This window comes from Balaenoptera physalus, assembly GCF_965194825.1.
Source record: "Balaenoptera physalus genome assembly, chromosome: 17".
Lineage (NCBI taxonomy): Eukaryota > Metazoa > Chordata > Mammalia > Artiodactyla > Balaenopteridae > Balaenoptera > Balaenoptera physalus.
In genome coordinates this window covers 61,257,516-61,278,935 of record NC_138895.1, presented here as the reverse complement: position 1 = coordinate 61,278,935, position 21,420 = coordinate 61,257,516, and the positions used below count along the sequence as shown (strand labels likewise).

At 32.5% G+C, this 21,420-nt stretch overlaps 1 long non-coding RNA gene across 1 annotated transcript; it reads right to left on the bottom strand.

The window, feature by feature from the left end:
- Positions 1 to 3,130: 3,130 nt before the first annotated feature.
- LOC309646826 lies at positions 3,131 to 20,983 on the bottom strand. Its single transcript, XR_014255608.1, has 2 exons — positions 4,915 to 20,983; positions 3,131 to 4,856 (listed from the first exon to the last, which is right to left on the bottom strand). It is a non-coding gene; the product is annotated as an uncharacterized lncRNA (long non-coding RNA).
- Between the last annotated feature and the right edge of the window lie 437 nt (positions 20,984 to 21,420).

Sequence of the window (21,420 nt, the reverse complement as noted above, 5' to 3'; positions counted from 1 at the left end):
CAACACAGGGGCTAGGGGTACCAACTCTCCATACACTTGAAAATCTGCACTTAACTTATAAAAGGCCCTCAGTATATGCAGTTCATCCATATCCATGGATATGTCCACAGATCTGCATCCGCAGATTCAACCAATCATGTATCTTGTAGTACTGTAGTATTTACTATGGAACAAAATCCATGCATAAGTGGACCCATGAAGTTCAAATTGATGTTGCTCATGGGTCAGCATCCATACATATGAATATATATATAGCCATATATAATATATGTGTTGATATTATATGTGCACACATATACATATACATTGATATATATTTATGCTATATATAAAATATAAGCTTCATGTGAGAAAATCAGCATATATATAGTTTTCAGATTCATTAAAAAAGATGACAGACACCTAAAACTATTCTTTTCCTTGATAAACTTCCTTTCGTTCCTCCACACAGAGAAATATTTTTTTCTATTAACTTCCTAGCACCTGCCTGACCATCCTGGGTCATCTTTACTAGTACCCTTTTAATATGTTCAGTTAACATGTCTTTGTTCAATTACAGTTTTCAGTTGTTGTTTTATTGCATTATGTTGTTTTTCTCCTTCAGAGTTTCAAGTTTTAATATTTTGAAATATATCTGTCTGTTGCTTATATCAATCACTGTCTTTAGTTGCTTTTTTCATTTCTATCTCTATGTTCCTTACTGTGATTTTTGTCATATATATTTTAGATATCTTGTAATTTGTCTTTATTTATGAGATTGCTTTGTCATTTCTTCAATTTCTTTTCTGATTTCAGGAAGCTCAAATCTAACATTTCCTTGATTTTCTCTTCAGTTATATTCCGGTTTTGAATTTCTTGGTTTCTTTCATGTAAACAATTTCTTCATTATATTTTTATATTGTATTTATATTATGAGTATTATATTCAATTGCCTCTATTTTGAAATTTTTGGGGGGAAGTGTTTTAATCTGCTGAAATATTTTAATTGTCTTTTTTGTTATTGTTGTTTGTTTTTCCATATTAACTTTATACACACTGAGTTTTTTCTCTGTATTAGATTTATATGCTTTATGCCAGAGATAAACCTAAAGCAAATTGAATTAAAGAGGCTAAAATAAAATGACCAACAAAATATATGCCAAATGCAAACAAAAAGAAAACAGAGGTTTATCAAGCAAGGCAGAATTTAACCTCTAACCATTAAATGAGATAGATCTATAGCATTAAAGTTTGGAATTTACAATGGTTGTACAACAACTCCAAACAGCTAGCCTATGAATAACACAGCAACAAAATTTCTAAAGTAGAAACTACAAGAAATAAAGGAAGTGATAGAGAGTCAGACAAAACTCACCCAAAATAGAGATTTAACTTACTAATCTATATACAAAACACTTCAAATGGAAATAAAACATAAGTACAGAGAAGACCCAACCTAAACAATATAATTAATAAGATATATATATATCTCATAAATAGTGCTGGGAAAACTGTACAGTTACATGTAAAAAAATGAAATTATAACACTCCTTAACACCATACACAAAAATAAACTCAAAATGAATTAAAGACCTAAATATAAGACCAGATACTATAAAACTCTTAGAGGAAAACATGGCAGAACACTCTATGACATAAATCACAGCAATATCTTTTATGATCAATCTCCCAGAGTAATGGAAATAAAAACAAAAATAAACAAATGGGACCTAATTAAGCTTAAAAGCTTTTGCATAGTTAAGGAAACTACAAACTAAACAAAAAGACAACCCACAAAATGGGAGAAAATATTCACAAACAATGAGAATGACAAGGGATTTGTCTCCAAAATTCACAAACAGCTCATGCGGCTTAATATTCAAAAAACAAGCAACCCAGTCAAAAAATGGGCAGAAGCCCTCAATAGACATTTCTCCAAAGAAAACATACAGATTGCCAAGAGGACCATGAAAAGATGCTCAATATCACTAATTATTAGAGAAATGCAAATCAAAACTATGAGATATCACCTCACAGCAATCAGAATGGCCATCATCAAAAAAATCTACAAACAATAAATGCTGGAGAGGGTGTGGAGAAAAGGAATCCTTCTACAGTGTTGGTGGGAATGTAAATTGGTACAACCATTATGGAGAATAGTATGGCAGTTCTTTAAAAAACTAAAAATTGAGCTATCATATGATTCAGCAATCCCACTAATGGACATATATCCAGAGAAAAACATGGTTTGAAAGGATACATGCACCCCAGTGTTCATGGCAGCACCTTTTACAATACCCAAGACATGGAAGCAACCTAAATGTCCATCAACAGATGAATGGATAAAGAAGATGTGATATATATATACAATGGAATATTACTCAGCCATTAAAAAGAATGAAATAATGCCATTTGCAGCAAACATGGATGCACCTGGAAATTATCATACAAGTGAAGGAAATCAGACAGAGAAAGACAAATATCATATGATATTGTTTATATGTGGAATCTTAAAAAAAAAGATACAAATGAACTTAATTACAAAACAGAAACAAGACTCACAGACTTAGAAATGAACTTATGGTTACCAGGAGGAAAGGGTCAGGGGGGAGGGATAGATTGGGAGTTTGGGATTGACATGTACACAATGCTATATTTTAAATAGATAACCAACAAGGACTTACTTTAAAAAAAAAAGAAATATATATATATCTCAACATATACTCATCGGTAGTATAGAAAAAAGCACTTCCTTTCAACTGCAAGAGAAAGAGTTTAAACAGAAAAAATAATCTGAACAAGTAGAAATAATATAGAAGTCAACATTTGATTATAGAACACTATGTATCTGGATGTGTTTTGCCAATATATTAAGTATCTGTAATTTATGTATATGAAAGAGATTGATTTATAATTTTCCTTTATTATGTTTGTCAGCTTTTGGTATCTGGTTATGTTGGTCTTACAACAATTGTTAAGAAATATTGCCTTTTTCCTTGGAAAACATTGTTCAAGATAAATGTTCATTGTTCTTACATCAGGAGCAGTCGCTGGTGAATCTAACTGAGATAGAACTTTCTCTTATAGGAAGGTTTTTAATAATACAATCAACTTCTTTAATAAATATTGGACTCATCAAAATTTTTATTTCTTCTTATGTCAGATAATATAATTGCTTTCCCAAGGAATTTATGCCTTTGCTTTAAGTTATGAAATACTTTGGCATACAGTTGTTCACAATATCATCTTATTAATTTCTTTGTTAATAGAACTCCTAGTAATGTTCCCTTCATCATTCCTAGTTCTGGTTAATTGTATTTTCCTCATTCTTTACAAAAATATATTTTTATATTATATTTTAAAGAATCAACTTTTGGCTTTGTTAATTTTCTCTGTTATTTATCTATTTCATTTATTTCTCTTCTTATCGTCAAGGTTTTCTGCCTCGTATCTCTTTTTGTCTTAGGGATGTATTTGCTCTTTGTTTTCTAGCTTTCTGTGTTGGAAGTGCTTAGGTTACCTAATTTCAAATCTTGTTATTTTCTAATATATGCATTAAAGTTATAAATATATCTTGGAGAGCTTCTTTAATTACAACCCACAAGTATGCATTTCCTTATCCCCATATTAATCATTTAAACATATTATTGACCTGTTTTACTAATCTCAGCCTATATTTTAAACTTTTTCTTTCATATTTCAATTAATTTTGAAGTATATTTTTAAAAATTTCTATGTATTTGTATTTTTTTCTAGTTATCCTTTTATTAATAATTTCTAACTTAAATTCACAGTAGTCTAAGAATAGATGCTGAATAATTTTAAAATTTATTTATTGAAGTTTTCTATATGGCTCAGGATTTACCAATTATGGTAATTGTTACATGGATACCTGACAAAACTATGTGAACTCTTTCATCATTGAAAGCATGGTTCTCCACATACCACTTTGGTCAAATTTTTTAATTGTGATAATTTCCTATGGGGTTTACCCCTTTATTTTTAAAAATTACCCCTCTTTATCACTAATAATGCTTCCTTCCTTAAAGTTAATGTTTTATGTTAGCATAGTTACATCAGTTTTTTGGTTCATCGTGATATTTGTATGTTACTTTTTTTCTATCATTCAATTTTCTGTTTTATTTTAATATATTTTTGACCAGAGATGTATTACGGACATAGGTGTTAGTTTCTGCAAAAATCCCCTGGTCAATAATGTATTAAGTGTGTCACTTATAAACAGCATATAGATTTTTTTAAATTGAATCTGGCTATCTTAGTCACAATGAACTATTTAGTCTATTTGCATTTATAATAATTACTGAAATAGGTTTTAATATGCCAACTATGTTTTCAATTAGTCTCTTTTGTTTCTTGTTTTGTTTTGTTTTAATTTAATTCCTTCTTGTTTCTTTGAATTAATAAAGTATTCATTTCATGTTTTCTATTGTATAATTTGCTTATTAGTTACATTCTTTCAGTGTTCTTTTAGTGGTTATACTAGATATCACAACCATTATTTTTGACTTATTATATTGGATACAAGTTATTATCTTTACCACCTCCTGCAATATTGTTAGAGATCATTCAAAATGCATTTTCTCCATTTCAGATTTTATGTTATTGTTTACATTCATTTTAATTCTATGTATATTTTAAACTACACAGGTATTACACTTACTGTTTTAAATGATCAATATTCATGTGGAATTTTCTGGCTGTTTAACATTTCCAGTGATTTTTATTTCCTTCTGCAGTTTTTGTTTTCTTCTGTCATCATTCTTTTTTTTTTTCTCAGATGGGAGAACTCAACATACAGATGTCCACACACACACACAAAAAAGATGGAACTAGGTATATAGAAATAAAAATTCAGACTTAAAATAGCTTTTAAAAAATCCACAATCTATGCAGGAGCTGTCTCTCTTCCTACACCCAGTTGTATATTCTATAATTTGTATCTATAAGGAAACTGCTGCCAAAGACTTAAAGCAAAATTTTATCCTCAACACAATTGTGAAAACAAAAAACAAAAAGAGAACTAGTTAAATAAATTGTTTCCATTATTTCATGCTACTTCTAAACAGAAACTAGCATTTAATTTTATTGCCTCACTGTCACAATAAAACACAAACAAAAGATTCAAATTAATGCTTAGTTATCCCATATGTCACAGTAATTTCTAAACCATCACCTTAATAATACACTAATTTTTCATGATGCTAATTTTATAATAAGGGGAAATATTCTATAATTTACAACTTCATACTACCATTCTCCACCTCAAAAAAATCAAATAATAATAATAATTCCTAAGATATATAAATAATTGACTTGCTAGACATCATATGTTTTAAGCCGTGTCCTCTGGAAAGCATATTTGGAAGGTACAAGTTTAGGATAATGATGGGGGAGGGGAAAAAAAGGAAATGAGACAAGGAAAGATTTGAAGCAACATGATTTTCACCCTGTTGGCACCTGCCTCATTGATGTCTAAGAACAAACTAAGCAGATTTCTCAGCAGTTGTGTTTACTCAGAATGGAAGACTTTTCTTGAAGGACTGCAAGGAATTTATATGTCTGGCTATCTCCTGTCTGACATTTCTCTCTGGTTAAGTTTCCAACCATGGTAAGCAAACTCCCCTGCACTCCAGGTTGTAATATTCAGAATGGTTGCCATTGTAAAGGAGCCCCGTTCCACCCTTTACGGCAAGGTGCTTCACCTAACTAGGAAAGTGGAAAGAGGGAGGCCGTCAAGAGAGACTGGTTTGTTTCCCAGTTTTCTGAGGTGAGAAATTCATATTAAGTGTCACAACTAGCCTGTAGGTAAGGCAATAAATTTTGTCCCATTTTGCAACTGTGTAAAAGATCATCCTCAAGGTCATACAGCTCAAAGTACTATAGGCATAAAATTCAGACTCAGTATGACTGCCTTAAGTGTCCACAGTCATAGCTTGTGGATTATCTGCAATCCCAGGGTCAATATTAAATTATTATTCTTTAATTAAACAAAAGGAATATTTCTTCAATTAAACAGTTTTATAGTGCTATGCAGGCAGCCTGTCCTTAAGTGGAATATTTTAACAGAGTGTGGGTTGTTTTACATCATTTTGAAAGAATGAATAACTTTTTTAATAAAATGTTGCCCTTGTGGCACTTGAATATATAATATATGGGAAAATTTATTGAATTTAATTTGGTATTGGTTAGATGAAAGTTATAGTTAACTCTGTAAGGAAATCTATACAATTATCTAGAAGTACAAGCATAAATAGTTCTTGATGTCCAATACTTTTTCTTCCTAATAAAGAGGATTATTTATTTAAGAAAGGGAATATAATAAATACTTGATGCTGAGCCAGATTTCCCTCTGCATTTCATAGTCATAACCCACTTCTCCAAGATTTTGCCCATAAATGAAGCTCACACTTAACTTCAAGGCTGAATTGTGATACAATAGCCTCTGAATTGAACCACACCGTGATGTATTTGAGACAGCAGATAATTAGAAGTCATTTCTCAGTATTCTGGACATCATTTCTGTGCGTTTTAAATGGACTTAAACCACCACTGCAAACCACACTGAAAGTGATACAGCCTAGGCAACATGGTATAATACAAGGTTATGATTCCTCTTTTACTGTCAAGCCAAATATTTTATTTCTAAGATGCTAATTAAATTCAAGTCTCTTGTTCTAAGTAATTAGAATACAGTGAATTAAAAGAAAATTGTTTTATAATGTTTTTGTACAAATAAATCAATGTTTTTAATTAGTTACATAAGGTTCATGAATAGAACTCTGAGTATATTTCAAATGGCCAGTTTTGCTAATAAGGATGACTAATCAAACACTGATTATAGAGACATAATATATAATTACAAAGCTAGCCCTTCATTCCTATATTTTGTTTCCTATAATTTCATTGGTCCTTATTTCTTCATCTTTTTGAGATGTTTAATATTTATTTTTAAATAAAACAATTCTCTTGCTCAGATTTTAGGTTTACCCTTTAATTGTGTGAGTATTTGTGTATGCACACACATTAGAATCATTCAAGGGTTACAGGATAAAACAAGTGGAAGATACAGACCTTGACCTATATAGCTTTACCTTTCTTGGCTTTCAAATTGGTGATGAGTAATATGAATGATTTTGTTAATAATTATCCACTTAAATCGGACATTGTAACATTAATTTAAATCTATCGTTTTTAAAGCTCTATCGCTGGAAAAAAATGAAGTTAGGAGATCTAAAGAGTTAAAGTTATCTCTCAGGAAGCTCAACTGGACTTTCTCCCCCTTTTTCAAGAGACTGTATTATAAAAAGAAGAGGCTACTCCTGCTTACTGTGATTTATTGTATTTTGCTACGTTCTAAGTACAAGATAAGCTTTACCAGTTACATCCTACTGTGCAGCACTTAAAGTACAGTGGGTCAGCTCTAAAACAGACCCAATAGCAACTATATAGTTTGACTGAAATGTATCTTTATCTTCAAATGAAATAGGTATCTTCTCTAATTAAACTTTTTCATAGCTTGATATAGTGTATTACCTTCTTTTTTGAAACTTTAAAATTTTCTTACTTATTAATATATTGGCATTTTTTCCACAAGTATAGGCTATGAGAAATGCCCTGATTTTGATGGCCTAAACCAAAGGGATACTATCAATTTTTGATCTCATGGAACACAAAGGAACTCAGTAATTTATTTTTCCTGAGAAAAATAATGCTCCTCCATAACATGGTGGGTATATGTGAGACATTTGAAATCAAATTATGTGCATTTGTGCATCTGAGTTTGAGTTTCCTAAATCTTAGAGTCTCAGTTTTCTCATTTGAAAAATAAAAATAATAATCACTTCAAAGAATAGAGTGTTTGTAGTGAAAATAAGGTTTGAGTACATTGTTGAATACTTACTCTGTATCCAATAAAAATTAACAATTATGTTATTATTATTTTAGTATGCTGATATCAATTTTTAACTGACTAGAGGAATGTCATTAAAGATAGCTTAAAATTCTGATTGGTGTTAGGTATCCTAGAATGAACTAACCTCAAAAAAGCAGAGTAGAGAACTGAAAGCCAGGATTTGAGTCCTAGAAAATGCTCACATCTACAAAAGGAGTTGTTTGTTGATAGATGCCAGTTATTTTAGGAAGTGAAGAACAAAGCTAATCATTGGGTCTGGATTGCATCAGAAATGAGTGGGCAAAAGACAGGTTTAGTAAGTGGAAGTGCAGCCCCCAGAAACTGAGATTTTTATTCTAATCCTCACCCACAGTAGCTCAGTGCAAAGTAAGCTCTGTCTTTTAACCAATAAAGAGGAAGTAGGTCCCTATCCTCCACTTGTTTTATCCTCTGTAACAGTTGGATGATTCTATTATGCGTGCACACACATGCACACAAAGGGTAAGCCTAAAATCTGAGCAAGAGAATTGTTTCATTTAAAAATAAATACTTAAACATCTCAAAAAGATGAAGATTGTTCATCAATCCAATGACAATGTCTGCAGATAACTGAGAATATTTTCTGTATTTATTTGCATCAATCAAGAGCAAAATGAAATCTAAAAATTCCTTTTCATTGCTTATATTATAACTATAGAGGCAAAAATTAGTAATGTGTAATGAAGGCAATATCCTTAGTCAACAATCTAGACTTCGGGACAATAAGCTTCAAAGTAATCTTCTCCTTAATTTACTTTAAATATTCATGTCAAGTACTGTTCTAGGTTCTGGGGAAATTCAGATAAACAAGAAGATAAGACCACTATTTCATAAATTTTGCACTCTGGTAAAGGGAGATAGAAACAAAAAATATAATGAGATTGATCAGCAGTGGTAAATTATATAATAAAAATAAAATAGGTTAATTGAGATAAAAAATGGATGGGTATATTCAGTTAAATTTCCAGGAAAACCATTACTCTAGTAATATTAAGCATGATACATAAATGACAAGAGATAGCCAGACATGCCAAAATCTGGGCTACAAATAGACCAGAAAGAAGAAGCAGGTCACAGAAAGGTCTAGAGGAATAAAATTTGGTAGTTGCAGAACCAGAAAGTAGGTCAGTGTGATTGGACTTCAGTGAGGATGCTGGAGGATATCAGGAAGTGAAGTCAACAAATAGGGCCTTAGTTAATGGCAAACTTTTTAGAATATCATATGGAGTTCGGATTTTATTCTTAAATTAATGGGAATCCATTGAGGGCTTAAACAGTGTATCTTCAGTATCTGAGTATCTGGATAGATCGTTCTGGTTGAAGTACAGGAAATGAATAAACTAATATATAGAGAATAAATTGAAAGGGAGTGAATTTTGAAGAAGGAAGTTAGGATAAAATACTACTTTGTTAATCCTGGAATGGATCTAACGAATGGATTTATTTAAAGTGGTAGTAGTGGAGAGAGGGGAATTTTGATATGTTCTTTAAATAAAGTCATTAAAATTTGCCAATAGTTTGGAAATAAAAGGGTGAGAAAAAGAAGAAAAAGAACATTCTTAAGCAGAAGGTTGAGAGTAGGTGTAGAAATCAAGTATTCTTTTATTTTCTGCTATGTTTGCAATAATTATTGGAAATCCAAGTGGATACACGCAGTAGAAAAGTATAGATACACATGTCTGGAGTTCAGGGGAGGAAGGTGCTGAGTCCATAACTCTAAGACTTGTCAGTATATCAATATTATTAAAGTATATCATGTTGAATAAGATCACTTTGGAAAATAATTCAGAGAGAGAAGACAAAGGATTGCGGTACAAATCTCTGAGGTGAAAATATATCCCTCATATTTGAAAATCGACACTGGTTCTTAGTAAAGTGAATCTCATCATTTCCTGATATTAATAGCAATTTTCTTACTGACTTGGCTAATAAGAAATTGACTGTAAATAAAATAAGGATTCACTCTTTTTTATACTAAGCTAGTACATCTACATTAAGAAAGAATAGTTCTAAGCTAAAAATGTATTATCTATAAGGGAAATACTGTATATGTAACTTAGACATAGATTTACCTGTGAGCAATAGAAAACCCTCAGAAATTTTACTGGCATAATGGCAAAATGTGTCTCCAGGAACTCAGTTTATTACTTAGCCTTGTGCAGAGTCTGGAACTTATTCTCATGTTGCAGAGTAGCATCTGTGCTCAAGGTAATAAGATGGAAAAAAGAATCAAAAACAATAGGAAAAATAATAATCAAAAATAATAATAGTATCTCTTTAGGAAGATTCCCATAACTGCTACATACAGATTCCATTTACATCCCATTGGCTGACGGCAGTCTCAAAGCCCCTCCACAATGCAAAGGAGGATGGAACCATGGTCTTTATTAGAGTTGACTGTATTACCAGCTAAGTATTAAATTTCTTTAGAAGGAGTGAATGGGTACTGAAAATAATTAGTATCTCTGCTACTTTCATATCAATATTTAATAAAAATGATGATGTGTAAAGATAGTATTAAAAGGAAGTAATTAAATTGACAGTCATTAACTAACTCAATGAATTAGTCCCACTTTCTCAAAAACCTAAGGATTATATGCTTACTTTAAATTGTATATTGAACAATATAAATTGTTCACATCTAAATTAATTTACTTAATGTCCACACATTATCCTGTATCCTTTCTGCAGCCCAATGTAATATGAAATTAAAGGGGAAAAACTATAAAGTTTAACAATAAAGGCAATAGAAAATTTAAAGGGAATATCTGCAAAGTGTTACAACAAAGCAAAATATTTAAATGAACTTGAAGTGTATGTTTAAATAGAAATGCTGTTTCAGAGATAATGTATATACTGCACTGTGTGCAGTGCCTGGGATATATTAAATTCTCAACAAGGCCAACTAAATTCTCTTTTTGCCATTCTAAGGACATGCAAATCTTTGCTCATGCAAAACACTCTATGTAGAACATCTGGGGGATTGCTTTTCAATAATTTTTATTTATTTATTTATTTATTTTTATTTTTGTCTGTGTTGGGTCTTCATTGCTACTTGCGGGCTTTCTCTAGTTGCAGCGAGCAGGGGCTACTCTTCATTGTGGTGCACAGGCTTCTCATTGTGGTGGCCCCTCTTGTTGTGGAGCACAGGCTCTAGGCATGCGGGCCTCAGTAGTTGCAGCACATGGGCTTAGTAGTTGCAGCACGTGGGTTCTAGGGTGCACGGGCTCAGTAGTTGTGGCGCACGGGCTTATTTACTCTGCAGTGGAATTGCTTTTAGGTAGAAAAATCAGGGGAGGATTTCAAAAAATATTCAAGATCAAGTATATTTATTAGAATTGGGGTTTTTTTTCTAAATATTTTCGTTCACTAGTAAGGAATAGGTCCACTCTCTGAAAATCCCTAAATTTTCGCTGAAGCACTGAATATTAAAAGTTTTTCCTTGGACCTCTCCAATTACTGAAATTTCCCTTGTCTGGTCTGGAGTTATAGGAGAGTAGTTCTGCTTTCACTTGAAGGAACCAAAATCAGGTGAAGAGCTTACTCCAAGGATAAAAGAGTTAGGTGCCTCTCACCATTATTATTTACTATTACCTCAATGATTAATAATAAAAATTATGTGGGCTGTCTAAACCAGAACAAAATAAAAGTCTGAATAGATAAAGGTAGGGGGTTAATAAGTGAATTTGGAACATTCTTGCATGGTAGAGAAGACCTGTAAAAGAACCCTAAGAAAACAAATATGTTTAAAAATGTTTATTGTAAATTGATTTGTGGGATTTTAGGATTTAAAATCCATTACTTATGGGATTTGAACTTAAGGCAAATTATTTCATGTTTCCCTCTTTAGTTTTGGTTATTCCTTTTTTATCTTCCTGTGATATTTCCATGTTCACTTTATATAAGTACATTTTTCTCAGGCGGGCACATTTATTTATTAAAATGGAAGAGTTTAACCAGCATAAGAAATAAAATGATATATTTTATCTCTTATAAAAGCAAAGTATAATACCAAAAAGAATTGAGAGATTTTCAGAACTGCTACATGTTTAATTTTTATTTTGCTATTTAAAACCTTACTAACAAAATAATTTCTATTTTATCATTATAGGATCAAATCTGAAATGGATTGTAGAGATTAGTTAGTTCAGTACACCACACTACTATCTCCGCTTGAACATCATTAGTGTTCTGTGTTTTCACAGAACACAGAGAATATCCAATTCTATTTTCAAGCAAATGTGCAAATGTTTATGTTCTCTATGGTTTATTCTGCCACCTCTCTCCAAAATCTTATAAACATGGATCTCACTTTAGCTCTCTAGAGTCACAAAAATTCTTGGTCATCATTTTTCTATGTGTCAGACACTGAGTACATTAGCAAAAGTTTCATGTCCACTATGTCTTGTTTTTTCCAGGGCAAAAACTTTATTTTTGTCAAATATTTTTCATATTGCCTTTTTATGGTGGTCCAGGAGAAAGACTGCATTCTTGCCTCCCATGCAGCTGCGTATAGGTAACTGACCAAGTGCTAGTAAATTGAATATAGAAGGAAGCAGTCTGTGCTAAATTCAGAAGTGTCTTTAAGGAGAGATGTGTCCCTCTCTGCCTTCCTCTAACTTCCTCCTTTCATTGGTTACTTTTAAATGTGCTTGAAATTTGGTTATAAATATATGGAGCTTATGTAAACATCTGAGTATAAGTATGAGCTAAATATTCTAGGAAGATTTCACTGGAAATAGGGAAGGCAACCTGTTACTGGTAACTTGGAGGAACAATGATCCCAACTTGAATGACAAATCTCCAGAGATTTGAATAAGGAATAAAACTTTGTGTGTAATTAAAACACTGTAAATATAGGTGTTTTCTCAATTGCTGCTGAGATGTCTTTTTAAGGAGATGTATTTTTAATGGATACATCCTTATATAAGCTCTCATATTCCAGATGTTTTGTGTGAAGACATTTTGCAATACTGAAAAAACATCACTATATTCATGTACAATATTAATTATGAATGATGACATTTAACTGATATTAAATTATATGAAAAGAATTAGAATAATTTTAAACACTTATATTTTTGACTGTACCTGCTGACTCTGTTTTGAAAAATGAGAGATTTAGCATACTTCTTCCCACCTTTTATCTCCATTCCAACAACCTGATTTTGTCAGTTGAGTTATCATTTTATATAGTCAAGATATATCGCATTTACTTTTCTCTTACCTAAATGTAATTCTTAAAATTAGTTTGCCCTGATTTGAGATTGAATAGAGTCAAAGTTCCTGATCAGTTATTTTTTTAAACTATAGCTTTCCAAATTCCTTCATTCTTTATTTTTAGGGATTTATTTGCTGTCCAGATATGATAGTCTTCTAGTAGTTTTCTCAATAGTAAATGCTCAAGGATGGTTTTGCAGATATAAGAACATTCATTGCTTTATGGCTGGTTGAATTTTTTCTGAATATAAAATTACTGAGATACATTTCCTTTACTCAAAATTTTGTTTTATTTTGAGAATATTTGAAGCCAACATGATTTTCCAGTAGTATACAAATTCCTTTTCTGACTAGATGCCCATCAGCTTCATAGGATATTTTTTAGTGTTAATTATTTACATAAAATTTTTCCCAAAAACTTCTAAATTTTGTACTGTTAGATTTTTTTTTTAATTTGTTAACTTTCCTTCATGGAATTAGTTTTCTTTCTGATCGTTTTTCTGTATTTTTAATGACTAATTCTTGTTCACCAGTGTTTGTTCTACGTATATAATTCTATTGAGTGCATGGAAGGGGTAGGATTATGTAGACTTTATAACTTCCTTAAAGCATCTCCCTCATTCTTCAGTGCTAGCCTACCCTCTTATACTACGACTTCCCACTTAATAACTCTAGTGAACTCCAGAGGGTTCAATATTATTCTATTAAGTTTGGTTTATATATCCTTTGAAATATTCCTACTGCATCAACAATGTATTTTTGTTATTGATTTGAACGGTGGTTTCCCTGGTTTTGTTTCTCTGTAGAATCTGAAAATGAAATCTTCTTATTGACAGAAATTTCTGAAAATTTTTGACATATTGATGGCACGCTTTCTTGTTTTTCTCTGCCATTGTAGCTATAGTCTGATCTCTATGATGGTTCTAAAACTTTCCATGGGACTTGGGGGTTTGTAGGGTTGGTGATCTTAGCTTCATCTGGAATTTTTGTCTGGTGTCCTAAACTTGCCTCTCTGAAGCAAAGTAGTTTCTCTGGAAAATATGACTATATTTTCCAGTCTTTTGTGGTAATTTTATAGCCTGTCTATGTGCTTCAATGGCTTACTACCAGCTTCAGGTCATCTGTGAATTTCATTTGCATGTTTTCCATGTACCCAGCTAAATCACAGATAAAGATGCTCAACAGGATAATATTAAGAACCAAGTCCTGTGCCTCTGTTCATTCCAAGCTGACACTGAGTCATTAATCAACATTGCCTTGGGATTCTCACTGAGAAGTTATTAAGTGTAGCTAACCATATTATCAGGAAGTTCAGAATTATCCATCGATTCCTCAAAAATATGAAAAAAAATTGTCAATAATCACGCTAAAATTCTCTTACTCTGTAGCTTTAGTATTTCATATCTCGTCTCTCTGCTTTTACTGTCCTCCTTCTGACTGTTCTCTGCTCAGGATCCAAAATAATCCTTCAAATCTGATTAGGTTACAGCCCTGATCCTAATGCATCAATGTCTTTCCTATAAGTCCCCACATGATCTGAGCTCTAGTTACCTCCAACCATTCTTGTAAAACATTGCCTTTCTTTAGAAATTTTGTAATTGCTGATTTTCTTACAGGAAATGTTCTTCCCTCACTTAGGGACATGGCTTTCTCCTTCACAGTGTACAGACTCTACTCAAATATATCCCAACAGATATATTCTCTAATTATCCTGCTTCAAAGAACATGCCCTTTCCATCACTTTTTATCTCTTTACATTGTTTTATGTTTTTGCATAGTATTTGTCACTACTTGACATTGCATATCACATAATATATATCATGTACAGATCAATAGATGATAGATCGATTTAGAGATAGGTATAGGCATAGATGTAGATGTAGATATAGATACATAGGTATAGATATATTTATAGATATAGATATACACTTATATTAGGCAATTATGTTTTTATCCTTTTTTCATTTTTCACCAAGAGGGCAGGGCCTTTTTTGTTTTATTCACAAGCCTATCCACTGTCTTTTGAAGAATTCCTTGCAGTCAAAAACTGTTGCTGAATAAAAGTCTAAATGATGGAATGGAGGAATGAACCCTCTTCTTCTACAAGTCTATCAAAAAATAACTTTAATTAAGTGAGGATTTTTAAAAATCCTCATTGGTTTTTATGGGTCATTCACTGCCTTTCTAAATGTTTATAAATCATCTGTTTGAAATTTTTTATCAAAATTTTCTTGACATTAGACTGAAATTCACTTACCCATGGTCCTGGCATTTAGAACCACCTCATTTACTTTTAAGAAAATTATGTCTTTGAGTATTTCTAACCTTAGAGAGCTTCTAAAGAGATAAATATAGGTAAGTGGTAGAGTATGTGTTAAAATAGCCCATCTTATCCCAAGAACCACTATGTTATGCTCACTGTGATTCATCAGTTTTCAGTGATGATTGGTAGAGAGTCAAGAACTAGGAAATCAGGGGCAGAACTCTAGGTTGGCTCCTTGGTTCTGCTGCTTATTTACCTTATTTCAATTTTCTGTCTCAAGTTTTGCAATCATTACCCTAGGAATTATACTTCAAAGGGTTGTAAACAAGTATAAGGGAAATAAATATAAGATACCACAGAAGTAGTAGGTGTTCAATAAACATATATTAATATAATTAATAGCCTGATGGAGCAAGGACAAATCTAGTGCCCCCACAGTCTTACCTAACTGGTATTAACAGTTGTTTTCCCACAGTCTTACCTAAACTGTACTTTACTTTTTTATACCAACATTTTCTATACTCTTCTTCTCTGATGAGCATTTTCTTTGAAAATAAAAGGGAAGTTTGAATTTTTTTCTTTATGTTTCTGTCAATACAATTCATAAATTCATAACAAGGATCACTTGGCTAATGTTTTTTTTTTTTTTTTGGTTGTTATTTTCTTTATGTGTCTTGTCAATGAAAATTTATTGCTCAATTAAGGTTTCCTTGTTTGTAATATAATTAATGCATGATTTCTCTAAATTTACCCATCTGCCACATCTGGACATGTTAGTAAATAAAAATAGAAATACAAATACAACAACACCCCCTCCACTGACACGTACACACACACACACAGATTGCTTCCAGAGAGTAATGGCAGAAATTAATAGTGATCTTGTAGACATAAAGAATATAAGGATGGTGGTGCCTGTCTATCTGTATATAATTTTCAGTCTGGTCGTTACAGAACCAAATAGATTATGTTAAATGACAATGGGCAAGTACTAACAGCAACTGAAGTTATGCTATATCTGGTGTCTTCCCTAGAGCATTAACAAGGCCTCAAGTAAAAGGAAGGTGACCAGTGAGCCAATTAATATATTCTTGTCTATCCCTATCACTAAAAGAGGACTTTTCTTTTGTTTTATGATTTATGATTTTAAATTCTATTAAGAACTCTTTACCTAAACCAAGTGCAAGGTATGGTTAGGGTTAATTATTTTTGCATATTTTCCCACCCCATTTGTTGAAAAGTATTCTACTCTTATAATTTTGTACTAGGCCTGGTCTCCAGATTTTTCTACCCTCTGATCATAGGAGATAGGAGTCTTTATATGTTTTCAAAAAGACCGACTAGCTTTCACACTTAGGTATTAATTGGTGGCTAATCACTTTTAGTTTTTCTTTGTATTTCTCTAAGGCATTAATTATACTCAGAAAAAAATCTAATTCCATAATATCTATAACAACTATTTATATCTTTCGAATGTCTAACACATTATATTCGCGTATACATTCTCTCCTACGAGTACCCCATACTAGGTCAGATCCTAAATTATGCCATAAGACAAAGAATTAGGAAGTATAGGGAAAGAAGAAATGAAATGCTGCTGTTTGTAAATAACATAATTGTATAAATAGAAACTCCCAAAAAACTGCAAATAATATATCCAAATTTATAAATAAATTTAATAAGGTCACTAGAAACAAGGTAAATACTGTACTAAAATACTTACATTTCTATTTTACAGCAAAGAGTATTTAGAAAATGAAATTAATATCATTTACAACTGCATCAAAAATATCAATATTCAGAAATACACTAATGAAAGATGTTCAAGATCTTTATAGGAAATATTATGGCCATAACGGTTTCCTATTGCTGCTATAGTAAATTTCCACAAACTTAGAACACATATTCATTACCTTAGAACTCTGTAGATCAGAATTACAAAGTGGGTCAGCAGAGCTACATTCTTTCTGGAAGCTCTAGGGGAGAATTTTTCCTTGCCATTTCCAGCTTTTAGAAGCTGCCCATATTAGTAGGCTTATGGCTACGTTGCTCCAGTCTTTGCTTCCTTTGTCACGTCTCTTTTGACTCAGACACTCCTGTCTTCCTCTTACAGATCCTTGTGACTACATTGTGTCCACCCAGATAATTCAGGATAATCTCCATCCATAAATGTTTAATTTGATCACACCTACGAAGTTCATTTTTGCTATGCAAGGTAACATATCTACAGGTTTCAGAGATTAGCTTGTGGATTTTTTGCCATACTGCCTATCACAATCGAGAACAGTTAAAGAAGAAATGAATGAAAATCTTTATAGTAAACATTATGGGGAACAATTGAGGAAGGTGTAAATGTTCATGGATTAGGAGTTTAAATATTGCAAAGCAGTCAATTCCTCCTAAATCATTCAATAGTTTCAATGTAATGTTATTTAAAATATTAGCAGTATTTTATCTTTATCCAAATGAAAATGCTGATTCTAAAATTTATATGAAAATTCAAAATACAAAGTACAACTATGATAATTTTAAATTGGCCTTAAATGTTGTAGCACTACATTGTCGTACAACAAAATTTATCATGAAGTTTACCATAGTTAAGACAGTGAGGTGTTAGTGTAAAGATAGATAAATATATCAGTGAAATAGGACAGGTCAGAGATTCCAGAAATTCATATATATATATATGAACATTTCTATATAGAACCTATCTATATTATATTAGAACATACTATAAGAACATTACTAAATGATGTCATGGCAGGCATACAACTAATTCTTAAACACAATACAGAAAAATCTAATTATAAACATAAGATTTAATAATGGGGGAGATTGATGTCAGCAAGATTGTAGAATAGGAGTTGTCTCTTTTTCCCCTCAAAGAACACCAATTTTGACTATCACCCATGAACAAGAGAGAATACCTTTGTGGAAGTTTGGTAGTCTAGTACACTATTGAAGCAAAAAATCTGAGACTAGATGTATTGAGGAAGGTTAAAGGAATAGTTTCACTTTTGCCCACATCACCCTCCCCCAACGCAGCACAGCTCAGTGCCAAGGGAGACTCTCTTAGCCCATGATGTCTCCCACAAGGGAAAGTGAGTCTTCTTCCCCAGCTGTGCGGGATGCTGCCAAAGAGGCCCACATCTTTCCCAGTCCATCCAGAGTGTCACCTGGGGAGTTAGTTTGCCTTTCAGATCTAAGCATTACATAGTTCAATAGGGTTTTTTCTCCAGATAAAAAAGAAACCTAGATGGAGATCAAGGTTTTCCCCTGTCCCAAGGCTTTTCCTCCACTTCATGCCTACAGATAAGATTAGCACAATACCATTCAATACAACAAGTGGGAGACATGAACCGGGAGTGGTGGTGAACCCACAATCATGCTGAGTTGCATGCAGGGACCCCATTCAGGGAGAGGAGAGAGGAAAGCTGAACAGGGCGGTCACAAATAACTCAGGGCTCTGAGATAGAGGACTAGTGGTCACGTGGACCCCACTCCTGGAGAGAATATGTCAGGTGAACTGAACAATCTAATCCAGCCTCGACTGGATTACTAACTGCTTCATGGATTCCATCTAAAGCCCGTCCAGAGAATGCTGAAGATTCCTCACCTGTGGATCCCCTTGACTGGCCCACAGCCACCCCCAATGTTCCACGCGCCTCACCTACACACTCCCAACCCCTATGATGGGCTGCCTGAGTGTGCTCCATGAGCGGAAAGTACCAGACTTTGAAGACAGTTAGTGAGCATGTGCAGAAAGCCAGCCCAACTACAAAGATTGAGAGAAAACACACAAACTTGAACATTTAGCACCACCTTAGAGAAAGAAGATGGGAGGCTGTCAGCATTAAGCCTGGCTTTGTAAGATTAATAGAAGGCATACAATTTTAAGAATTATCACCCTTCCCCAAGACAGAATAAGTGTGGGAGGGGTAAATCCATACAAAAGTTCTGAGAAAACCTCAGAATCCCTAGCAGGGCTGACAGGTGAGAATATTTCTCTTTAGAAGCCACTCAGTAAGGACTGGAGGAAGTTACTGCTTCTTTAAATGCAAAGGTAGCAACACAAGATGTAAAGGAACACACAAAAAAATCAAGAAAACATGACATCACCACAGGAACACAATAATTTTCCAGTAACTGGCCACAAAGAAAGATCTATAATTTGTCTGATTAAGAATTCAAAATAATTGTTTTAAGGAAACATAATGAGTTATAAGAAAACACATAAAGACAATAAAACCAAATCAGAAAAATAATACACAAACCAGTTGAGAAGTTAAACAGAGAGATGAAATCATAAAATATAACCACCCAGAAATTCTGGAGCTGAAGAACAGAATAAATGAAATGAAAAATGCAAAAACCAGTACAGAGATTAAATCAGTGATCAAAAATCCCCAACAAAGAAAGTTCAAGACCACATAGTTTCCTTGCTGAATTCTACCAAACATTTAAAGAATTAATGCTAATACTTCTCAAACTCTTCCAAAAAATGGAAAAGTAAGAAATACTTCCAAACTTATTTTACAAGGCCAGCATTACCCTGATACCAAAGCCAGAAAAGGACATAACAAGAAAAGAAAATTACAGGCCCATATCCCTAATGAAAATAGATGCAAAAAGTCTCAACAAAATACTAGCAAACAGAGTTCAACAGTGCATTAAAAGGATAATATACCACCAGGATCGTGTGGAATTTATCCCTGGGATGCAAGGATGTTTCAATATACATAAATCAGTAAATGTGATACACCACATTAACAGAATGGTATGGATAAAACCATATGATCATCTCAACAGAATGACAACATTCATCCTATATTCATGATAAAAACTCTCAACAATATTGGATATAGAAGGAATGTACATCAAAATAAGAAAAGCCATGTATAACTCAAACCCACAGCTAACATCATACTCAACGAGGAAAAGCTGAAAGCATTTCCTCAAAGATGAGGAACAAGATAAGGATGCCCATTCTCACTATATCTATTTAACATAGTACTGGAAGTCGTAGCCAGATCAATTAGGCAAGAAATAGAAATAAAAGGTATTCAAATTGGAAAGGAAGAAGTAAAAATTGGGTCTGTTTGCAAATGACATGATCTTATATATAGAAAACCCTAAAGATCCCACCAAAACTTTTTAGAATTAATACATGGATTCAGTAAATTTGCAGGATAAAACACCAAAATACAAAAACCAGTTGCATTTCTATACAGTAACAAAGAACTATCAAAAATATAAATTAAGAAAATAATCCATTTATAATTGCATTAACACAATAAAATATTTAGGAATATATTTAACCAAGGAGGTGAAAGATAGGTACACTGAAAACTGAGACACTGATGAAAGAAATTGAAGAATTCACAGATAAATGAAAAGATATCCCATGATCATGGATTACAATAATTAATATTGTTGAAAGGTCTACCCAAAGCAATATACTGATTCAATGTGATCCTTATTGAAATTCCAATGACATCTTTCATAGAAAAAGAAAAAAAAAGTTCTAAAACTTGTATAAAACCACAAAAGACCCTGAATAACCAAAGAAATCTTGATTTCAACCTACAGTACAAAGCAGTCCAAACAATATGGTACTGGCAAAAACAAACACATAGACTAATGGAACAGAAGTAAAGAGAGCCCAGAAATAAATCCATACATACATGGTCAACTAACCTTTGACAAGGGTGTCAAGACTGAGTAAAGGATAGTCTCTTAAATAAATGGTGTTGGAAAACCTGCATATGCACATACAAAAGAATAAACCTGGACATTTATCTTACACTAGTCATAAAAACTAACTCAAAGTGGATTAAACACTTAAGTGTAAGACCTGAAGTCATAAAACTCTAGATGAAAACTTCGGGAAAAAACTCCTTGACATTGGTCTTGGCAATGATTTTTTGGATATAACACCAAAAGCATAGGCAACAAAAGCAAAAATAAGTAAGTGGATCTACATCAGACTAAAAATCTTCTGCATAAC